General features: G+C 39.0%; 1 protein-coding gene across 11 annotated transcripts in view; it reads right to left on the reverse strand.

Annotated features, from left to right (window-relative positions):
- The window catches only part of MYT1L (myelin transcription factor 1 like), a 537,379-nt gene extending 514,241 nt beyond the window's left edge, over positions 1 to 23,138 (reverse strand). For 5 of the 11 annotated variants that reach the window (XM_023192653.3, XM_023192656.1, XM_023192648.1 and 2 more), the window contains exon 1: positions 22,793 to 23,138. The gene's annotated coding sequence lies outside the window, so the exon portion shown is untranslated. Of the gene's footprint in view, positions 1 to 16,001; positions 16,522 to 17,879; positions 18,156 to 22,792 lie in introns of those variants that run through there. The other 6 variants (XM_023192657.2, XM_023192654.3, XM_023192658.3 and 3 more) reach the window with 4 other exon arrangements.
- Between the last annotated feature and the right edge of the window lie 203 nt (positions 23,139 to 23,341).

Consider the following 23,341-nt stretch of genomic DNA (forward strand, 5'->3'; position numbering starts at 1 on the left):
ATACTTCACCTACACTTCAGTACACTCTACCTATACTCCACCTATGCTTCAGTATACTCTATCTCTACTCCACCTATGCTTCAGTACACTCTACCTATACCTTGCCTACACTTCAGTACATTCTACCCATACTCCACCTACACTTCACTATACTCTACCTATACTTCACCTACACTTCAGTACATTGTACCCTTACTCCACTTATACTTCCATATAATCTACCTATACTTCACCTACACTTTAGTACAGTCTACCTATATCTTACCTACACTTTGGTACACTCTATTTATACCTTACCTACACTTCACTATATTCTACCTACACTCTACCTACACTTCAGTACACTCTACCCATACCTTCAGTACATTGTATCCCTACTTCACCTACACTTTACTATATTCTACCTATACTCCACCTATACTTCAGTACATTTGGCCTATACCCCACCTACACTTCAGCAAACTCTATCTATACTCTACCTGTGCTTCAGGATACTCTACCTGTACCCCACCTATACTTCAGTACATTCTATCCATACTCCACCTACACTTTAGTGCCTTCTACCTATACTCCATCTAGACTTCAGTACACTCTACCTATACTACCCCGTCCTTCAGTACATTCTATGTAGACCTCACCTACACATTACTTTTCTCTACCTGTACTCCATCTACACTTCAGTGTACTCTACTCATACTCTACCCACTTCAATATACTCTAACCATACTCTGCCTACACTTCAGCATACTCTATCCATACTCCACCTGCACTTCAGTACATTCTGTGCTACCTAAACTTTACTGTTCTCTATCTATACTCCATCCACACTTCAGTATACTCTACCTATACTCCACCTACATTTCAGTATATTCCATCTATACTTTATCTACACTTCAGTATACTCTATCTATACTCCATCTGCACGTCAGTATACTCTGTCTGTACTCCACCTACACTTTAGTATACCCTATCTATGCTCCATCTGCACTTCGGTATACTCTACATAGACTACGCCTACACTTTACTGCTCTCTACCTATATTCCATCTACACTTTAGTATGCTCTACTCATACTCCACTTACACTTCATTAAACTCTACCTATACTCCACCTACACTTCAGTATACTTTATCTATACTCCACCTACACTTCGGTACACCCTATCTATACTCCACCTACACATTGGTATATTTTATCTATACTCCACCTACACTTCAGTATACTCTATCATCTACATTCCACCTACATTTTGGTATACTCTATCCATACTCCACTGCACTTCAGTACATTCCACTTCACCTAAACTTTACTCTTCTCTACCTATACTCCATCTACACTTCAGTATACTCTATCTATACTCTACATACATTTCAGTATACTGTCTATACTCCACCCAAACTTTAGTATACCCTATCTATGCTCCACCTGCACTTCAGCATATTCTACACAGACTCCACCTATGCTTTACTGTTCTCTACCTATACTCCACCTACACTTTAGTACACTCTACCCATACTCCACTTACACTTCAGTATACTCTATCTATATTCTACCTACACATTGGTATACTGTACCCATACTCCACTCACACTTCAGTATACTCTATCTATACTTCACGGGCACACTGGTACACTCTACATAGACTCCACCTACACTTTTCTGTTCTCTACCTATACTCCACTTATACTTTAGTACAGTCTATACTCCACTTACACTTCAGTTTACTTTATCTATACTCCACCTACACTTCAGTGTATTTATCTATACTCCATCTACACTTCAGTATGCTTTACTCCACCTACACTTCAGTATACTCTATCTATACTCCACCTACACATTGGTATACTGTACCTATACTCCACTCACACTTCAGTATACTCTAGCTATACTTCACCAGCACGTTGGTACACTCTACCTAGACTCCACCTACACTTTTCTGTTCTCTACCTATACTCCATTTACACTTTAGTACACTCTATCTATTCTCCACTTACACTTCAGTATGCTTTATCTCTACTCCACCTACACTTCAGTATACTCTATCTATACTCCACCTATACATTGGTATACTGTACTCATACTCCAGTTACACTTCAGTATACTCTGCCTATACTTCACTGGCACATCAGCACATTCTATGTAGACTCCACCTACACTTTTCCGCTCTCTATCTATACTTCAATTACACTTTAGTACACTGTATCTATACTCCACTTGCACTTCAGTATACTCTATCTAAACTCCACCTACACTTCAGTACACTATACTACTCTCTACTACATCTCTATTGATACTCTGTTGTCTCATCAAAAACTTCCTCTAAATCATTCCATAGAGAAGCCATGTGTATTCTCTTCTATGGGCTTTTGTACTGTAATTAGCTTCTAGAACCCTATGTTTTCTTCAAAGATTATTTTAAACAATGCCTTTTATATATTATCCCCACTCCAGCCTGGCTTGACATTGTGTCTCCCTCCTTTCAGAAAATTTTAACACTTAACTTATATTTACCACTTCTATCAAAGTCCAAGCCATTATATAGTTATCTATAAATTTGTCTTTCCTGCCCTGTTGGTCTACAAAATATCTGAGACCCACAGGCAGTTGTGACTCATTTTCTTATAACCCTTAGCATCTAACAAGGTGAAGAATCGATTGAAAAAATAAATGAAAGAAAAATTCTATAAATCTCTTTCAGCAGAAAGAGGGCTCACAACAACATTCCTTTACCCAACTATCCAACCAGAGAAAATATAAAACAAATAAACAAATAGAAAAATGAAGAAATATTCTGCTTCAGGGATCTGTGACTGCATTTCCCCAATTGGGTCAACCCTGAAGTGCTGGCATTTGATCCTCCTGTACCTCTCCCCTACACCCCAAGGTCCCAGCTGTTGCTTGTGGTCCCTCCAGACCCCGGATCTGAACACAGCCAAGGATTTGATTTCAAAACTATAAATGACATGTGAGAAACTTAAGGGTCTGATAACCAAGACCACATAAGAGTCAGAAAAGGAGGCTGATGTCAAATCCGAGCTGACAATGCATGAGAATGAAGACACGAACCACGTTGTACCTTCCTCCAGACCAAATCACACAGATGTGTGTGTCCAACCTGGATATTCTATGCTGATGTATCTAGACAAGAACACAGCTGAGTGGCTCGGATCAGGCTACTGCTCTGCCTTATCTAATAAACATTCTCTGGTTCTCCTTATCTAACTTGGAAAGAGATCACAAGATGTGAAATGCACAATAATGTTGGTCTCAGATGGGTATATAAGCTGAGAGCCCTGAGCTCTCAGGAAGGCTCCTGTTATTAAATGAAGCACCGGATGCTGTGATCCGAAGAATGAGAATTATCTCCTCTGTCACACGACTTTGGGGGGCACCATTTAGGTTGGCATCAGTGTGAACAGGAGTGTTGTGCATGCTTGGAGAGAAGGGCGGGCCTCCCCCCATCTCTCTTCTCAAGCTAGAGCTGGCTCTTGGACAGATGTACATTACTGCCAGATAGGGGAGCAAGAACAAATAGGGAAGCATGTGAGGCCTCTGTTCCCACCCACACCAGGCCCTTGTTTTACCCCAAAACCTTGTATATTTGGCCTACGGTGACTTGAATCAGTCACTTCAGCTGTCTGGAACATAAATGAGGTAGTGTGCTTCAATGTATTAACAAGTTATGCACAAACAGTTTGGGATTCCAATACATTTCTGTGCCACATTTAGGTCCTCCACCTACCTCACAGAGTGCAAATGAATCATAACACTCAATGACAAGTACTGTAGGTCACATTGTGTGGGCAGCAATGCTGCTGTGGGGGAAACAAGCCTAGATTTATGGGTGACAGTGAGGAGAAACTGCAGTTGTAGACTTTACACAGCACCTCTAGCTACTGGGGTTTGGAAAGGGGACCTGTGGAAAGGAGAACCAAGTCGCCTGTGTCATGCTCCTCGTGTTCCCTTGGCCACCCCTTCCCATTCTGTTCCACTTATGTTTGGTACCAGACTGTTCACCTCCCTTCCCAATGTCTCTATCTTTGGCTTCTGATGAAGTTGTTTCCTTTCCTTAGTGACTGAGAAACAGAACCACAATTTATTCTCTATCTCTCCCTTTCTCTTTCACCTGCATGCACTTCTATGGCCCAGGGCAGTGGCTCATGACTGTAATCCTAGCACTTTGGGAGGCTGAGGCAGGTGGATTGCTCGAGCTCAGGAGTTCAAGACCAGCCTGGGCAACATGGTGAAACCCCATCTCTACAAAAAAAATTCAAAAATTAGCCAGGTGGGGTGACATGCACCTGCAGTCCTAGCTACTCTGGAGGCTGAGGTGGGAGGATTACCTGAACCTGGGAGGAAGAGCTTGCAGTGAGCTGTGATTGCACCATGGCACTTCAGCCTGGGTGGCAGAGTGAGAAAAAAAAGAATATAACACTTCTGAGGTTTACTATGTATTTTCATCACCAGTAGCTTTTTGGATAGTTTCATTCTATGCTTTCTACCCCATTCCCACTCTTCTTAAGTTTGGATCCCACGGAGACAGAGACAAAGTCCGCATCAGGCTAACCAAGGACAGAGGAGAACGTATTCACTGCTGCATCCAGGACGTTTCACTCAAAAGCGGTGGTAGAAGACTATTGTAGGCTGGGGTGTGGAGAAATAGGAAGAAAGGGGGCTTCTGGCCAGAAGCCAGCAGAGAGGAAGAACAGCAGGCTGTCACAGAGAGAGAGGAACATGTCTTTGGCTACTTGGTGAATTAGCTGGTGGTTGAGTGGCTATTGTTTGAAGAATGAGTGAAGCAGAGGATTCACAGATTGTCAGTGTCCTGGGCAGAGGAGAAGAAGAAAAGAATGAAAATAGCAATGAACTTGGAGCTGAAGAAATTACAATTTGTGTTCCTTTCAGAATATATATGACTTAAGGGTTCATACTGTGTATTCACTACCTTCAATATATCAATTAAGACAGGGTGAAAGAAGGAACTTTTTCTCCATGTCCTTGGCATAGTAACAGCATCTTTATAAAAAGCAAAGCTGATAAAATTCAGTGCATTGCTTTCCGAAGATCTCAGCTGACATTTAAAAAAAAAAAATTGGAAAATCAAGGGCAATCAGTGGTTTGCTGGCCCTGAAAATGTGCTGTCTCCACTACTGGTTGTCTTAACCCATGCTCAGAGGTGGGTATAGCAAGGGTTTCAGGAGTCAGTCTCTGGAGAGGAACTGGGGCTCAATAGAGATAATGCCTGGTTAATTCAAGTGAGATCTGAAAGCAGGTAACAAATCTCACATTCTGAATAGGCTTTACTTAGTTTGAAATTAGTTAAAAATACCTGGTTTTTTTTTTGTTGTTGTTGTTAATGGAAATGACATAAGGAGGAAGATAGAACATTTCTCTTCAAAGACTCAATATAGGAAAAGACCCTACTTGATATCACACAGGAAATGGGGGCTGAATTCACTGCTATAGTAAAGTGCCAAGGGTGTGGCAATATAATACTATCTTGGTCTTCTCCTAAAAAATTTAAGTAAAATATGATTTATACTCTTACTTTTAGAGATATTATACATTCTGCAAGTCATGTTTAAATTTGATCTTAGTTTAGAAGCAGGAGCTCCTACTAATTCCAAAGCCATGTTGAAACCTGAATTAAATAGTTTACTTATCTCGATACACAAGTTTATAAACAACACTGGGGCCCAACCCTCACTCTAGTTTAGAGACCATTATATGTTTATTTTTCAAAGGTACCTCTCTCTGTGAAGAAGAAAGAAAAAATATTCTTATTTGGACATAGTGATTTTCATAGCAAAGGAGAAATAACTATTCTCATTATTTTCTTAAATGTTTTTAGTTGTTTTATGACAATTCTTATAGTTATTTTTGCATACCACGAGATCAAGTAACTCTTTAATCATCTTGTAAATCATTCAATAAGAAACAAAACTCCACCAACCAGTAAACTTCTAGACTGCCATATGTTTAGATCATAGAATGAAATGATACGCATTTTCAGAAACTTTTTAAAGAGCAAACCATTAATAGTTTTCAAAGTGAAACTGCCTCCCATATATATTTATGTATAACTCCCCCCATGTCACTCTGAATCATATACAAATCATGGGTAATAGAACAGAATGAATACTTAATTACACACTATCAAATATCATTAAATAATGACCATTCAGAACACTACATCTATTTACCACACATACCGTGTTCATAGTTATATAGAAGGCCTGGTCCTTTTTCCCCATGTATCCAAATTACACTGGTTTTCAGGGCTGATCCCAGATTCCACCTGTTCACCAGTTCTATTGGCCACTGGCCCTGATAAATGGCTTGCCCTTCTGTGATTTCTTTTTTTTTAAATTTAATTTAATTTAATTTTAAGTTCTGGCATACATGTGCAGGAGGTGCAGATTTGTTACATAGGTAAACATGTGCCGTGATGGTTTGTTGCACCTATCAACCCATCACCTAAGTATTAAGCTCCACACGTAGTAGCTGTTTATCACAATGTTCTCCCTCCCCCGAGACAATCCTAAGCAAAAAGAACAAAGCTGGAGGTATCATGCTACCCAACTTCAAACTATATTATAAGGCTACAATAATGAAAACAGCATGGTACTAGTACAAAAAAAGACACATAGAACAATGGAACAGAATAGAGATCTCAGAAATAAGACTGCACATCTACAACCATCTGATCTTCAACAAACCTGACAAAAACAAGCAATGGAGAAAGGATTCCCTATTTAGTAAATGGTGCTAGGAAGACTGGCTAGCCATATGCAGAAAATTGAAACTGGACCCCTTCCTTAAATCTTATTCGAAAATTGACTCAATATGGATTAAAGACTTGAATGTAAAGCTTCTCTGTGCTTTCTATCTCAGGGACACTTCAGAAACTCATGTGGGGAACTCCAGAGGGCACAGCACATTTCTGTTAGTGTGTCAATTGTCCCTGAAAACTTTTGTGGAGATGGTTGACATTATAACGTTTTCTTCAGTTATGTCTTGGGTCCTCAGCTGGATTTTCAGTTCTTAAGGGCAAGGACTATGCCTTACACTGGCTTAAGATTTGCACCTACAGACATTCAGTAAATAAGTGTTTGGTCTACTGAAAATCATTGTTGGCAGTCAAAGTAAGCATTAAATGGAGGATGTAGAAAATCATCAATATATTCTCTGTCTATGAAACGTTTGCATTGGGGGTTTGGCTTCTTAAACAGTATATATCCTAGATAAGTTGAACTCTTTAATAAGTATGTTTACTTATTTTATGATTATGAAGATAATAGTAGTGCCTACAGCAATCCTGTAGTTTTTTGTGGGCTTTGGCTGATATAACCCGTGAGGAAAGCACTCAATTTACTGTACATACTAAGTATTAGCCATTGTTATTATTGCTTTCAGGGTGCCTTCCTGATAGTCTGTTTTTATTAGCTTCTTAATATAATTTATCAACAGTTTGAATTTGTATACAAGAGAGTATTTGTCCTTGGCACTTAACTTTACTCATTTTATGATCTTCCAAAGATATGAGTCTTCTAGTTGGTCTATGTTTACAACATCTCACTCTAAGTAAGAATTGGAAATAGCCAAATTGTATGTCTGAAGCATATTTCTATTGCCTGTAGATTTTTTACTGTTTTAAATTTCAAATGGATAAAAATGTTTCTGCCTTTGTTTTCTTTCCAGCCCTATTCATTCTATACAGTTACCTTCCTTTTGTTATACCTCTCCATTTATTTTCATATGAGAAGCATTTCCCAATACTTAGAGAAAAGTTCCACATGTAGAAGTTCGCACTTTTGAAATAGTGGATTGCTTTGTTAAATAAAACATGTCCGTGTTCGAATTTTCCTAATGGAGCCTCCTTGGTAATAGTGACCTGGAAAGGCTCCTTTAACTCAGGTCAGGAGTCTGAGATTCAGGTGTGGAGAGAGACAACTGCCCAACCTCGACCTGAGCTTGATTTATCAGACTCCTTTCCTTTTCCCACTGTAGGCCTGATGTTCTTCTCTATGTCGCTGGGATATTTTGGGGACAATATTCAGGCCCACTCTTTTGAGTTGGTGAGAACATGCCATCGGCTACCATGGTAAAAACCTAGTGTTTATTTGTACCCACGAGTTCTTGCTTGTCATTTTGGGTGCCTTCTGCTCTAGGAGACCAGAAGTAGGACATGGATTGTATAATAGATTTTAGCTGCTAAAAATGCATTCCTGCTTAACCTGTGCATACCCTAAATACTGTTTTTAAAAAGAAAGGTAATACATAAAGTTGATGGGGCTATTTCCTTAAGTATTATGTCAAGTCATATTAATGACATATATCTCCCTGGCCTACATCATGAAAAGTTAGGAAGACTCATGTAGTCACCAGAGTGGCTTGAGAGAAACCAAGTAGTAACTGCAGAGCTGCCATGGCATGTATGCTTCCGTGAATTGTCAGGGCAACCCACCACCTACAGCTGGCATTATTTGTGTAAAGTAAGATAAAATTCTGGTTACAAAACGTATAAAATTAATAGAGAAAATAACTTAAGGTAAAATTAGGTTTCAGTTACATGTCTGGGTGCCACATGGTCCAGTGATTTTTCTTTTCTTTCTTTCTTCTGTTTTTTTTCCTTTTTTTCTTTTTCGAGACAGAGTCTCACTCTGTCACCCAGGATGGAGTGCAGTGGTGCAATCTTGGCTCACTGCAACCTCCGCCTCCCGGGTTCCAGCGATTCTCCTGCCTCAGCCTCCTGAGTAGATGGGACTACAGGTGTCCATCACCATGCCCAGCCAATTTTATTTTTATTTTTGTATTTTTAATAGAGACGAAATTTCACTGTGTTAGCCAGGATGGCCTTGATCTCCTGATCTCGTGATCTGCCCATCTCAGCCTCCCAAAGTCCTGGGGTTTACACGCATGAGCCACCTCGCCCAGCTGGTCCAGTGATTTTTCTAGATGACCAAGAAGCATTTGATGAGATTAATTTCTTGTCAACCTGCCTGACCTTGGTAGTCCCAGATTAGACTCATCAATCAAGCAATAGCACCTACTCTAAATACTGCAGATTTCTGGTGTTGGGTTTGTATTTGCACTTCTCTGCAAAGTGGTGATAAACAAGGGGCCCGTCGGTGTGGCCCTGCTGATAGCATGACGCCCACTGTTACACAGGAATGCCTTTGAAATTGCTGTCCGTGTGAGGATGCCAAACACGCAGTCATCAAAAGAGTTAAAGTCTCTCACTTTAAACAAGGGTCCTTAGAGGCAGAAAGCTGCAGTCATTTGTTTCAAGTCATCTCTGAATTCTATGGAGAGCTGACCTAAGAGGAAGCTCTTCCCAATGCAGGACTCCTTCACAGGGACTTTACGTCACTGTCTAGGTTGACTATGGGTGGAAAATCTCACTTAGAAAATTTAAAAAAGACAAAAAATAAAAATGAAAAAATGTTTAATATTAGGTAAAAATATCCTCCTGGAAAGTAATGGAAAAATGAAGCTACCCCGTGTCGTGGGTCATTGTTCATATTTTGGAGAATTAGTCAGAAACTTATAACACATATGCAACCTAGCCGATATAACCAAACCAGGCAGAGTAAAGTCTTTCTGACTCTTGGAAGAGACCAAAATAATCAATCAAGGGATTTTGTAATTATCCTCCTGGCCGTGCCCTTAGTTAAAAACTCTAGGAGCAGGAGCCAAGAGGGGCGCTAATGCAAGCCAAACAATTGGAGACCATGGTGTTGTAAGGGCCTGAGCCACATGCTCCCCAGTCATAGCAGGAAGGGAAAGAGATCTTGTTGGAGGAAGGATGAGATGTGTGAAAATCGTTTACTGATTTTTTATTGAAAGAGGCCATTTTTGCAATGCTGACTGCCCAATCAGCAAGTCTCACACTTCAGTTATGCCTTTGAGGCTAAAACACGTGATTCAATTTGCATATGTTGGATTTTGAAAATGTGAAGCATGAAATGTACTCTATCATTGACTCTACTACTCCTTACACAACTTCTGCATCTAATCCTTGGAATGTTGATATTTAATATTTGGAATATTTATCATAGGCTTAGTGTGTTTTCTAACTAATTCCACATTTAATATACATACATTGAAATGTTAGGTAATAAAAATGAGATGTTACCTGTTGTCTCACAAAACTGCCTTTCCACTCTTACTAACCCCTAGGATCAGATACTGTTTTGATCATTAACTTTAAAACTAGATGAACAGGTGGCTTTGCCCATTTGTAAACAGGTGTGTTAACTTGTCCCTGGAGAACAGACACCTCATTTCTTGGCTGGCACTATGGGTGTGGGTCTCTAAGGGAAAAGGATTGTTTTTGAGCTAATATAATCCCAGTAACAGCATATTAGCTAAAAAAAAAAAAACACTTGGGCAGCAAAACTACCTCCATTCTTGTTCTCAGGACTATGAAAAGAATTGCGAAACGTCTTGGAAGATTCAGAAATTCAGTGGAAAATTTCACATGTTAATTCAGTACCTAATGTGACACATTAAACAAAGGACAAGTAAGAGATTGATCTGAAATGTATCTGAGCAGATTATTAAGATTTTATTTCCTACTATATACAAGAACCTAGCACCAACCAACCCTTCTCACTTTATATAATCGCAGAATTCCATTTTTAAGCAAAGACATGTGGCTTTTTGATGCTTGAGCTACTTAAATTTCCATACTCTGAGAGAATATAAAATGCGAATTCTAACCCAACTTGTCTTTTACAGGGTATAACGGCAAAATTCTTAATTCTAAGTAGGCAGGTATATGCAATCAGGTCTGACTCCAGGGAAATGAGGCAAATAGTCATTGGAATTGTCTGAAATACATGACCAGTTTCTAATTTGAATTCTCCTCTCCTCCTTGTTTTGATGTTTCTGCAGCCAATGGTGAGCTGGTGGATAACCAGGTTGGCCACCCCTTTCAGCTCTCTGCACTGTGACAGGACTGCTTATGTCACAGAGAAGGCAGAGACAAGTGAATATGACACAGGGGATCTTCCTGTTTGCTTGGAAGGTTGGCCCTCAGTCAATAACCTAGGGCTTCACCATGCCAAATCCAAAATGTTCTGTTGTTGATCTCTGGTATCAACAGCTCAGAAACTGCAAAACAGACCCCCGACAGTTACCAACACCCGCCTCCAAAGAGCTTTGTGTTTACTGTTTGGTGTTTTCTCAGGTAAGCGAAGGCTTGCTGCGATTGTAACTCTGCAGAATGGAAGGGGACAGGGAACGTGTACTTAGAAACCATGATGGATGAGGGCTGACTATCCAGAACCTTCAACAATGTGTAACTCTTGATTCTGTAAGAAGTCAGTACACTGAAATCATACGTGCCGTCGAATAGAGAATATGGTGATTCAATGTCATGCTGTTGAGTGATGAGTTTTGGAATGGTCACCTGGATTCCTGAAGTACTGATTACCCAGGAAAGGGGCCTGAAGGTTCACCCAACTCTTCTTCTTAAGTCATAAGAATGCTTTAATCTATTTCAAAATGCATTCAAGAAAAGTAAACCTAGAAGTATTTATGATTACCCTTTATCAGAAATATGCATATGTATACACACACACACACACACACACGTACACACATTACCTGACTTTTGTGGGGCAGAAATTTGTTACTCAGCTCTATCTCATTTGGCTCTGCACATAGTAGGTGCTCAATACATGCACATTGTATTAATTATTCAGTTATGGTGCTAAGAGGGAAGGGAGGTGCTGACCTTAAGGAGTCTCGCCTTTTGTCTTCAGCAATGACTTTGATATTTTCTTTCTAGAAGAGGACAGTGAGGAGAGCCCCTGCCTGCCCACCATTGTTGCTAACTCCAGCTGGTCTGTCACTGAAAACTTTAAAATGCAGAATCTAAAACTAATTAATATATGTGCAAGTAGGTTTGGAGGGAAGGAGAACAAAAGGGAGAACTGCTACCCCTGCGGCTGAGAAGTCCCACTGGGGAGCAGACATAGTCCCCTGATCTTGAGCACTGAGCGTCTTCCCAGAGTGACGCGTAACAGCCCCAGAGCCTCTGCCCTGGGCATGAGGGTCTTGGTGTTGGCAGCATGTCAAGTCTCATCCGTGGCTGCCTTTTCCCTGCTTTCTTTAGTATGCTTGGTCTTGGGAAAGTGCTCATACAATAAGAGGGTGAGAGGTATGGACAGGGTTAAATTTATAACGTGGTGCTCATTCACACCACATTAGCCATTGGGACACTACAATTAGGCATAAAATTTTATTTCTGTGAAATATACTCTAAGTCCTAAAAAAAAAAAAAAAAAAAAGAAAGAAAGAAAAGAAAACCAGCAAAGAAAGGAATTTCCCTGGGGGGGTGGGGGAAACAACCAAAAGCCAAACCAGGCACTCTTGAAGGCAAACAGCACAGCAGCATTAGAACAACTACCATCATTGACACCAACCTACAGGACACGAGGCCAAAAACAGGTTTCAATCCGGAAAATACAAGTCATTATGACTTATCCTATTGATCACTGAAAAATCAGAACCACGGAATAATACACCGAGTTTCTAAATTTCCAAGTTATTTCCAAGTACAAGTGGTCTCTGTCTCATGAAGGAAGTCAGTAAGTCTGTCTGCAGGAAAACCTGGTTCAGATGAAGCCACAATCAGCTGCCATTAGCACGGACAGCAGCAGTTTCATTCTTGCCATTCCTTATAATCATTTCCCCTCGTTCCTGCAACTGGTGATGAGCAACGCTTTCCACGACCCAGACAACAAACAGCTGGATGGATGCCAGGAGACCATACATCCGTGGTCTACCATGCCCTTTTTAATCAACTTCCTAATTAAAAAATGCCATGCTGGCATGAGGTATGAAGGGAGTAGGCTTGGAATATATTTTACAAAATAGCATCCCCCAATCCTGGGGTTGTTGAAAATCTGTGTCCTTACAGATGTTGATGAGTTTTTCTGGTGCAGAGATAGAATCAATTTGCTTGTGCCTGGCCCTCAAGACGTATTAAATTTATCCTGGAGGAAACTGGATTCTGAAAAGCTCTTGCCCAGATGCATTAGGGCAGGTGGGAGTTTCCGAGAAGCACAGGGTCCACAGGCAGATGCGGCACTGATTTCCGAATGTTCACAATCTACCAGACAGCTCCAGAGCAGACTCGGTTTGATGGCTCTCTATGGGGTGCCCTGCAGACTCGATTATTTCTACAACCAGTCTGGCTAGCATTGTTTCATGGCGACAAAGCTCTGTGCTTTCAGCTTCTGTTCAGATGGCACAGGCTGGTGGAATACGTGCTCCAGGGAGGGGAGGTTGGGCCAAATTTAAAGTCAGCCTCTAAGAATGGTCCATTGCTTTTAGGGTTCAGTGGTGTGGTAGCCCCTGGAATCAAGAGGTGATGCTGACTTTTGAAAAACCTTTCTGTTGAGGGCCATTAAAACACACTATGCATTTAGGTTGAGATAACGGCATGAAGGCACCACTCAGAACAGTGTTTGAGCTAGAAATCCTATAATGAAAATCTTTGTCAATGTACTAAAAAAAAAAGACCCCCATAAATTATTAATTCATGAGTTGTTTGATTTAGAGTCCTAAACCTGACATTCCACACTTGAAAATTTCTCAAGCAAATGCCCAATATCCTTGAGGTAATTTTCTTTGAAGCAATTGGAGTGTTCTATGTAAACAGTCAGACTTCAGTAAAAAGCAGTCAGTATGCAATATTGAGTCCTAAAGTTCTTTCAACTATATTAATGAGTGCACAAGCACATCTAAAGCAGGCTTACATGGCACACATACTAACCCTATGGCTCAAATATTGTCAGCTTACACACATTTTCACACTGGCATTTTAAAAATACACACATGCACGCACTCACAAAACCATGGAAGAGAGGAATTATAGTACCCCTAAGAGTGCAAAAATACACAACAGTACTGAATTTTAAAGGGAATACAGTCAAATAACCTTTTTAATAAAAAATATTTACCTTTTTTTTTTTTCATTCACAGTCAATGGAAACCCCACCAAAGCAATGCCCTCTGTGGCTTCGGTGAGCAGAGCAGGCCCACTGAGACAGCAGACGCCCCACACTGACCAGCGTTGCCTACACAGGGCATTTAAGTAAAGGAGGGCTTCATCTTTGGACTAACACCTTGGAATCACATAAATTGATTAAAAATTTTGCCATGAAAGCCTGCTTTTCTTTCCAAAGTTGACACTCAACCTTAGAGTCCAACTAGACAGGGAAGAATTCCCTTAGAAATCACCTTTTCAGACAGGTGCACATCAGCCTGTTTTCCAGTCCTAGGACCTTTCAGTGTCTTTGCCCGTGAGCCTGCTCCACGGCCTGAGAACAAACGTGACAGAGAGTGGCACATGGGGTTCCATGGAGTGGAGACTAATATGACACAATTTTGACCCTAAGAAAAAAACAAAACAAACAAACAAAAACAGCTGGGCTCCACCTTTGAAGGCAGCCAGGCACAAAGAGCATCGGAGAAGGGGCTTTCAGGGATCTCCGCATAAAAATGCACAAGGTGAGGTTAAAAAGTAAATGCTGATATTTTGCCCCAAGAAAGTTATAAACCACCATCATAAAGCTAAAAGCAGCTATATTAATCATATAAAGCTTGGTTCAACTCTAAAATGAAATGTAGCCATGAGAAAATAATGGAACTATGACTTTATTACTTTTCTCTAGGTAAGATTTCATGAATCTGCTTGAAAACAATTTGATATTTAAAACTGCTTGAGTTACATTTTTAAAAACTCAATTTTTTCCTTATTCTAGTTTACCAGCAAATTTAAAAATGAAATAGAAAAAGAAATGTGTCTGTGTGTATGAACACACACATATTGAAAAAACAATAGATAATTTACTTATCATGCAGAAAAAGCTCAATGTGAGTACTAAGAAACTTGCAGGATGAGAAGGAAAATGATGAAAACCAAGTTTCAGCAGCTTCACATGAAGGGTTAATATGTTTTTCAATACCTTGTGTTTGAGGTTTAGATTCGTTAAAGGTGGTTTCCTTATTTTTTGAAAAGGTATATATTTTTTTAAACAGAAAATATTTCCCCTCCCCCCAAAAGTTGTATTTTCTATCAAATATTCACTGTTATTGTTTAAAGCAAACAGCTAAAGTAAAGCAACTCTTTAGGAAAAAAAAGCTTAAAATAAAAGCAAAATAAGATCAAGTGATCTAAAATATTCAGGAATCTATAAAAAGACAGTTAAAGAATAACAATTTCTACTTGAGTTCTACCTAAAAAGCAGGTGAAATAATTAGGTCAGTTAAAACGAAAACCCTTGCCTTTTAGGGAGAATCAGAATTATTAAAACAGGATAGAACTATTTATCTGTGAATTCCCCCAGATGGAAGTATATTTAACTAAATATTAAAACACCCATATTGCAGTAGTACAGTCACAGAATTATATAAGAAATGTGTCACTGATGACAATAGAAAATTAGGATTCCAGCAGGCTCTTTATTCTTACTTCTCAACTCAGAAGACTGATTTGCAAAAATGATCTCCATTTTTCTGAAAAGAACTGAGGGTATCACTGTGTGCTAATTTTTACATTTCCTAGTTGTAGATTCTACAGATCAATAGAAACTTCAGCTCAATTTTCACAATCTCCAGTAAGTTGCTGGTTAAATTAGCTAAAATCATCTTCCAGCTAGGAAAAATACATACTAGTCAAAACTAATTATGTCTGGGCTTTAATTGAAACAACATTTGCTAATTTTGCTGGTCTCGATGCACGGTTTCAGAAAATATTAATTAAACACATTGAATAATGGCTGCTGTAAGTTTCTAAAAACAATCATCTCTAAACAGTTAATTTCCACTTCAGACACATGCACACGAAGACAGATGAAGCCGCTACCCCAAACCAGCAGCAAATGACTATTCTTTTGTTACTGACCATCAGGAGTTGAACTTTGCTCCACTTTGGGAAGCGGAACAAACGCTCTGGAGAAGACAGGGAGCACAGGACATATTTACCTGGAGGGGATATCAAAGAGCAGCCTCAAGACTTGCACAACAAAGTCGTCGCAATGAATTATCTGCGCCTGCAGCCGCACTTGGCACCTTCGGCTAAGCCAGTGTCTGACAAGCAGCTGTTCCCACGGCAGCCACCCCTGCCTTCCATCTTAGGGACTCACCCAGAAAATTCTCCAACCTGCTCCACGACTACAAAACTCTTCTAATGCTTTTGAACGCCCACCATTTGTTCTCCATTCATCCAATCAACTTTCCACTGCACATCTTCTCTCTACCGGCGCCCAGGCAAGGGGCCACTTCTCATCTGTATGCTAATTATTTTGCCACATGGACAAAAGTAATAATGCTTTCAGACAGGAAACTAACAGGCCTGAAGTCGAAGATGGAAATTAATAAGTTGACACCACTAAACGACAGGGAAGACGGGCATGCGTACAGCGCTCTGCCGGGCGGGTGAAGCGCAGCCTCCATCAAAAGGCAGCAGCAGACAGACAGCGCCGGGCTGCGAGTCCCGCCTGTGCTGCGTGCACCAGGCTCCGGCTCCCTCAGAGACCACATCGCTGCAGCAGAAGAGCCTCGGAAGCATCCTGCTGACTTACCCTGTCTCAGGCTGCCTCCTTGAAGCAACACAAAACATATCCACTTCCCCAAATCCTAAGGTGGGAGGGAGCTTCACTGCTGATCTAGATATTTTTCAAACTACAGCTGTGGATTAAACCAGTAATTCCTAACCTTCCTGTGTATCAACCTTGCAACACAGGCAGACACGAGTGGAGATGTGTGCTGTATGCTGCTTGCCTTGTACCCACAGGCCCCTAAATCTCTAGAGCAGAATGTGTATCTTGAGCAGTGCTGTATTTAATGTAATAGATGAGAACTGTAAATACCGGAGTCAGGCTGTTAGCAGCTACCAGCTAGGCAGTATATCTAAAAATATCTCCCCTATCATTGATGTTATGGTAAATTCATGCTGTGGCCAAAGAAACCTCACAAAAGTAAGCTGAACCTACAGTATTTTAAATGGCATTACTGGTTAACATCCAAGCAAAACAAAAAGAGGTTCCAAAACCTGTCACTTCTTAAAATAAAAGAATGGTGACACAAGAGTTAACTCTAACTGATTCCTAAAATCTTTTTTGGATTGCCAACCACACTATATTATTCTGTTTCAGTATGAGCTTCTTGTATCATTTTCTTTTAAAACAAAAGACACGAAACTTCTTGTCTAAGAAAGTTAAAACATTTTTCACCTTTCAGCATTGTTTGAAGAAAAAAATACAGACAAAGTTTTCTTTGAAAAGACAAGACCTTATAAGGTTTTTAAAATAACTAAGGGAACAGAGATACCTGATGTTCATTAGCATTTTTTTCTGGCTTAAAAAAGTGCTGATTTTATAAATGGCTTCTTGAATTAAGTCATAGATGTTTTACTCTGGTGGTGACTATACCGTTTCACTCTCTGCAAACCTCTCTCCTATAACACTCACCGTTATGAAAGGCTACATTAAATCATAAAGGCTACTTTAGCACCTCCCACCCTCGCCCCTGGAAACTAGCCTTGAATACACAGACTCATGTTTAACAACAACTCCAGGCAGCATGCAGACATATCGGTGCCCACAATGGCATCACACTGAAGGAGAAGCTCTTTTGAGAGAGGGTCCATTGTTGGCGTGTTCACATGCCAAACCAAGAGACTTTAGGAAGTGTTGTGTATGCAATCAAATGAGAGCTGGAGATAGGCAGGCAGGTGGAGAAACAACTATTTTTGAAGTACTTAAGAGAAGAACTGGGAACTGCAACCACCAGGCAAAAAAAAAAAAAAAAAAAAAAAAAAAAAAATCCTATGTAACCTTTACAATAAAAGGAAAGAAGTACCTTTTTGTGGAAGAGCTGGTGGCCATCAAGCCAAATCCTGTTCCGCAGTCTGCTTCTCACCCACGCAGGGCTCTGTCTGCCGTGGAGAGACCATCGCACGTGCTGGTCACAGTTCCCTCTGTGTTTCCATTCCATTCACCCCTACCCTCTGGCGCCCGCACTTCACCAGCCCACTATCCACAGTGAGTGAGAGTCGAGAGCAGAACAGCACGAGGGAGCAGCCACTGCAGGCTTTCCACAGAGCACAGTGCTGACTGTGGTTTCCGTGGGGAGACTGACAGAGAAGCCCCAAGTTACCAGGAACACCCTCCTCCAGCTCTCAGAGGTAATTCCTCTGAAGACCAAGCTCTTCCCTGATGTGTTGGGACCAGACTTACTGGTTACTACAGAGACTGCAATTCCCTTCCTGTCGAGCCCTGCTAGACACCACTGCAGTCTGAAAGCAAGGAAAGCTTTAAGAGAATGTCCTGTATCATTCCATCTTCTCACAACACAATACTCCTTACACTGAGACTAAAATATTCACCCCCCCAACTTTTCTGATAATCACCACGTGGGGAGCAGAGATTATTTTAAAAGAGGTACATGGTTGGAAAATTTTCCTAGCAGAATAGCCTAATACAGCAATGTTTATCAGTCTTTTTCTATCTAATAAATAAGCATTTATGCATTCTTTCTAGTTTTATAACACCTGGCTTACATTTTCTCTGCCATCTCTGATTACTTCTACAGATACCCTGAGGACTCATTATGATGTCAAAGCCAAAAACGCTTCCATTGTGGAAACATGCATAGAAAAATCATTGTGTATGCTGGAACAATGCAGGTGTGAAAGAAACACAGAGAGAAGAGAGGGTGGCAAAACAGACAAACAGGGACTGAGTTAAAGAGAGAGAGGGCAGAAGAGAGAGAAAGGAAAGTGGAGAGAAAGAGAGAGAAGAGACAAGACACAAAGATGTTACAAACTGAACCACATTGCATTGAAATAGCCCACTGATAGAAAAAATGGATAGCTGTTGCCTTTAAATAATCTAATATCAGAAAAAATCATACAACAAATTACTATAAAAGTAGAATATTTGTATTATTTCATATGAGTTATGGTCACTATAGGCAACATTTTAAGTATGGGGGTGGCATGCCAATTTAAAATATCTTTTTCATACCAGCAACCATGATATGTAGATATGACACTACCCCCAACCACACACACACAAACACAAACCTACATCTAATTTCTTCTTCAAGTTTGTGGTATCTTTTATCTTCAGTTTAGTTTGGAAGAAATGCAGATCCATGTCAGGTGTTGTGTAGAATACAGTATGATGAAACTTAGCTTGGTGAAAAATATGTTATTCACAAGTTTTTGTTCAAGTTTATCCTCAGTTACTCCTTTCTAAAGGATACTACACAACTTTTCAAATAAAAGAGAAGATATTCATAAAAAGAACTCTTAAAAACTTGAAAATAGGAAAATGCATAATGTCATTGCAATCAAATTATGCTATGGAGTAGTTTGATTATAAGAATTTAGCAAAACTGTCGATCTCTCTTTCTGAGTCTACCATTCATTTGCCTCCTGAACAGAGTTCTGGAGAGACTTCGCCTCAAGGTAGACTTCCTGGCAAAGGACAACACACATTGGAAAAACTGATTATTGATTGAAAATTATAGCCCTGGTCTAAAAGGGACACCCAGCCAAACCAAACTGTAAGTGCAGGGCAGAGTGGTCATTACCAAAGAGCGTCTGACTAGTCCCTCTAATTCTACGGAGGAGATTTTTAATATAAAACATTTAAGAGTAAATAGGCCTTTAAGTTGTTTGAAGTTAAAATGTGTCCACCAAAATATGTAACAAGTAAACAAAGTCTTTCAGATTATATATTATGTATTTTTAAAATAATATCTCTCCCTCAAATTAGATTGGCTTACAGGTAGAGTTGAAAATCTAGTTTATGCATGTGACTTTGAAAACATTATTCACTTGACAAAATTAATTTTTCACAGAGAAGTAATTGGCTTTTAAAAATTATACCTGTAAAGTATTTATAAAAGCAGTTGAACAATCAGATTATTAACTCAATATTTTTAATTTTAAGTATAATTGTAACAAATAGAAAAACTTTACAAATCTTTGAAATTGCATAATCACTTATTTCTTTTCCCTAATCTATTAAACATTGACACAGAAAGCAGACAGAAAACATCAGACAGTGAAATAATTGGGTATATTCAAGAGTAATGGACAAAATAGAAACATTTTCAAGAGAGTAAAAATTAAATAAACAAATTAGGTGAAAAACATAACAAGGACAGTGAAAACAGCATATTGAAGAAGTCTCATTCTCTGAAACTATCCACATAGTCCTAAGGTCATGCTTTGACAGCTTTTATAACCCCAAAGAAGACTATGTACTCATATTCCTTTAGGAATTTTTGTACACCACTCATATGTGGTCACAAATTATTGGGCCTTTACCTTGATCTCAGCTTCTAACACAAATTTGTGAAATTGGCATAAGTTCTGCAGCTGGATGCAAGTCTAACTAAAGAAAAGTTGAAATTTGTGTGTCATGCATACTTTCTGCCTGTGACACCAGATAGTCCTGGTGCATCTTTTCAAAGATGAATTTTATTAATAATTGCATGTATTTGGAGAAAATTTTACAGTTGAAAAGTAATAATGTTTATAATTTTTCCACCCACAACTATGCATATATACAAGTAATTTTTAACGTATTGATAAGTTTGAATATTTGGAAATAGAGTAAAATGTGTGTGCAATGGCAGATGGAAAGTCTTTACTAAATAAAAATCTTCAAGTATAGATATCTTTGCTGCCACCATCTTCAAAACATCCGAATGTGACCATGAAGGCTTCTCCTACTTCCACCTCAACTAGCACAATCATTAAGGTGATGAAAGTGAGCCATTTTCACATTGCCAATAAACTAGGAGGAAGTCAGTCACTGTTGAATGCAATCGCTATCAGCTGCGGACAGCTCCTGGTGCTGAAAGGGAAGGCAGAGAAGCCTGCTCACAATAGCTCACTCCACCAGCCTTTGAAAAATCACAGCAAAACTGAATGAGGTGGCAAGTGCTCAGGCTGAATAGCACTGTCTACAGAACAATGGCAGCCAACTCTAAATCCTACTATAATCACATTAATGAGATTAATCAGTGAATTAGCAGCAGTCAAATGTCAGGGAGGCAAGGAAGAATCCAACCAAGATTGGTAATTAACTTTTGGGGGGGGGGGGTGGGGAGGAAGCAAAAATCAATTGTGCGACTTCATAGGTTTTTTTTAGATGTTGACAATTTTGATTCACAAATCTGAAGACTATATGTACAGATCAAGAGGCACTAACTTAATCCTTCATATTATAATATAGATCCAGATCTCATATTACTGATGCTTAAACTCTAGTCCTCTGAGAAAGCTGATGTCACTTTAAATAATCTTCTTAATCTATCAGAATTTTATTGTTTTAAATTCTTTAAATGCACGATTAATGTTTAAAATAAACTTATTTCTCTGAAACTCAAGCTAAAATATAAAGAAATATGGCTGATTAAAACCAGAAGGATTATATAACAACTGTTATTGCTTATGAAAAGTGTATGATAGTATGGTAAGAGTTTTCAAAGTGCAATCAGGTAAAGTACCATCACAAAAACACATCAACAGTGGTCTATTTTGGTTAATAAAGAAAATTTATCACTCAAGTATAACTTTAAGGAGACTTTTAAGCAATTGACTTACTGCATTTGAAGTGATAGAATCATACATGTTCTTTTAGGTCAATCAGAAAAAACAAACTTCCTTTTTTCTGGAATGTGTCTCTTAGTAGCATTTATAACTTACCATCAACACTTTGGATTCAAAGTTCTTGAGAGGTGAAAACTTATAGGAATGCAATGCTATTGTGTTTTTGAAAAGGAATATTGTATAAAATACTTTTCTTTTTGAAATAATTACATTTTTATCTGTATAGGAGACATGACTTTATTATTTTTAAAGCTACATGATACTTATGAAGTTGAACAATTAGAAAGACCCTCATATGCCTGTAAGGGTGGTTTTGGGATGCTTTTGTCTATGACGTCAATTTTGTTTAGTAAAAAATATAAACATTTGAACAAAAAGACTCCTATGTAAAATATGTTTACTCTAAGTAACTTAGAAATTATTTAGCTTAATAGCTTTGATGGTACAAGAAATTGTCATGGTTAATACTAAATTCAAAATCTGTTCTCTATATTTTATATAACTAACTTTCATATAAATATTTACATATACACTTTTGCTTTATTCAGATCTATCTTAAAACTAAAGTGTACCATTTAAACTTTTAGTTTATTAATTTAGGTGTTACAAAAAGACATATTTCTATTATAAATTACATTTTGTTTCATTATTATGAACTTCAAACATTTAAGTTAAATTTAAAAGTCTTTATTTGAGTTTCTCCACTTAAACAATATAAATCAACTCTCTTCCTATCATTAGGTAAATTCATCAAAAATATCTAACATTTTAATTGCCTTTGTATAAAATGATGTGCTTCATTTGTAATGTAAAGTAATCCAGTCAAGTCTCTGGGAAGTTTTTGTTTCAGTATCCTCTTATCCTCCAAGCACTATACATGCATCATGTTTTGTTTTTGTATCTTTTTCCTTAATAAACAACATCACAGTTAAGTCATGCAACCTAATACCCATTTTAGTTTAAAGACAGATTTTCTGTGGATCACAAAGCCTCCAGTCCAGGAACATTTCAGCTACCAGCCATGCTATAAAAATAACTTTAAAAAGGAGCAGACAATAGAATAGCAGCCTCAGCCCTTGAGCTACGGTAAAACACATCCTGCTCACTAAGTCCCCCAAAAATTAACCTAACGAGCATCACGTACCTCACAATGACCACAACCGCTCACAAGCGAAAGACAAGTTCAATTTTGGTAACTGTGCTGGCTCAAAATACACAGACAGGGAAGAAAACCCTGTTCCACCACAAGTTTGAAAGGATGATGAGACACATGCATGCCACCGAGATGCAGAAAAGGTGGCTTTTTGTCTTCAGTGAATATTGATATCATAACCCATAGTCCAGGGAATGAAAAAATTAAAATACACCCACCAACAATGAGTAAAAAAACCAGGGGGGCTTCAAGAAGACTGCAGGAAAAAGCTCTCTCACTCTGTTTAGTGTGCAGTAGCTTAGGGAAAAAAAATGTCGCCCGGGCAGGAATGACAAATGCAGCGCGATAGGCTCGCAGGCCTCAGGGATCTGTTTGACTTCCACACACCCCCCATGCACACACTCCCACTCATCCTCTCCTAGGCTTTTTTTTTTTTCCACATTTTTTTTTTTTTCACAAGCTCCAAATCCCCGGCATATGACCTTCTGTTAAATAGATAAAAAAAAAATTGCTTATCAGTCATGCAAATGAGGCTGAATT

The sequence above is a fragment of the Piliocolobus tephrosceles genome, chromosome 15 (genome assembly GCF_002776525.5).
Source record: "Piliocolobus tephrosceles isolate RC106 chromosome 15, ASM277652v3, whole genome shotgun sequence".
In the NCBI taxonomy this organism is placed as follows: domain Eukaryota; kingdom Metazoa; phylum Chordata; class Mammalia; order Primates; family Cercopithecidae; genus Piliocolobus; species Piliocolobus tephrosceles.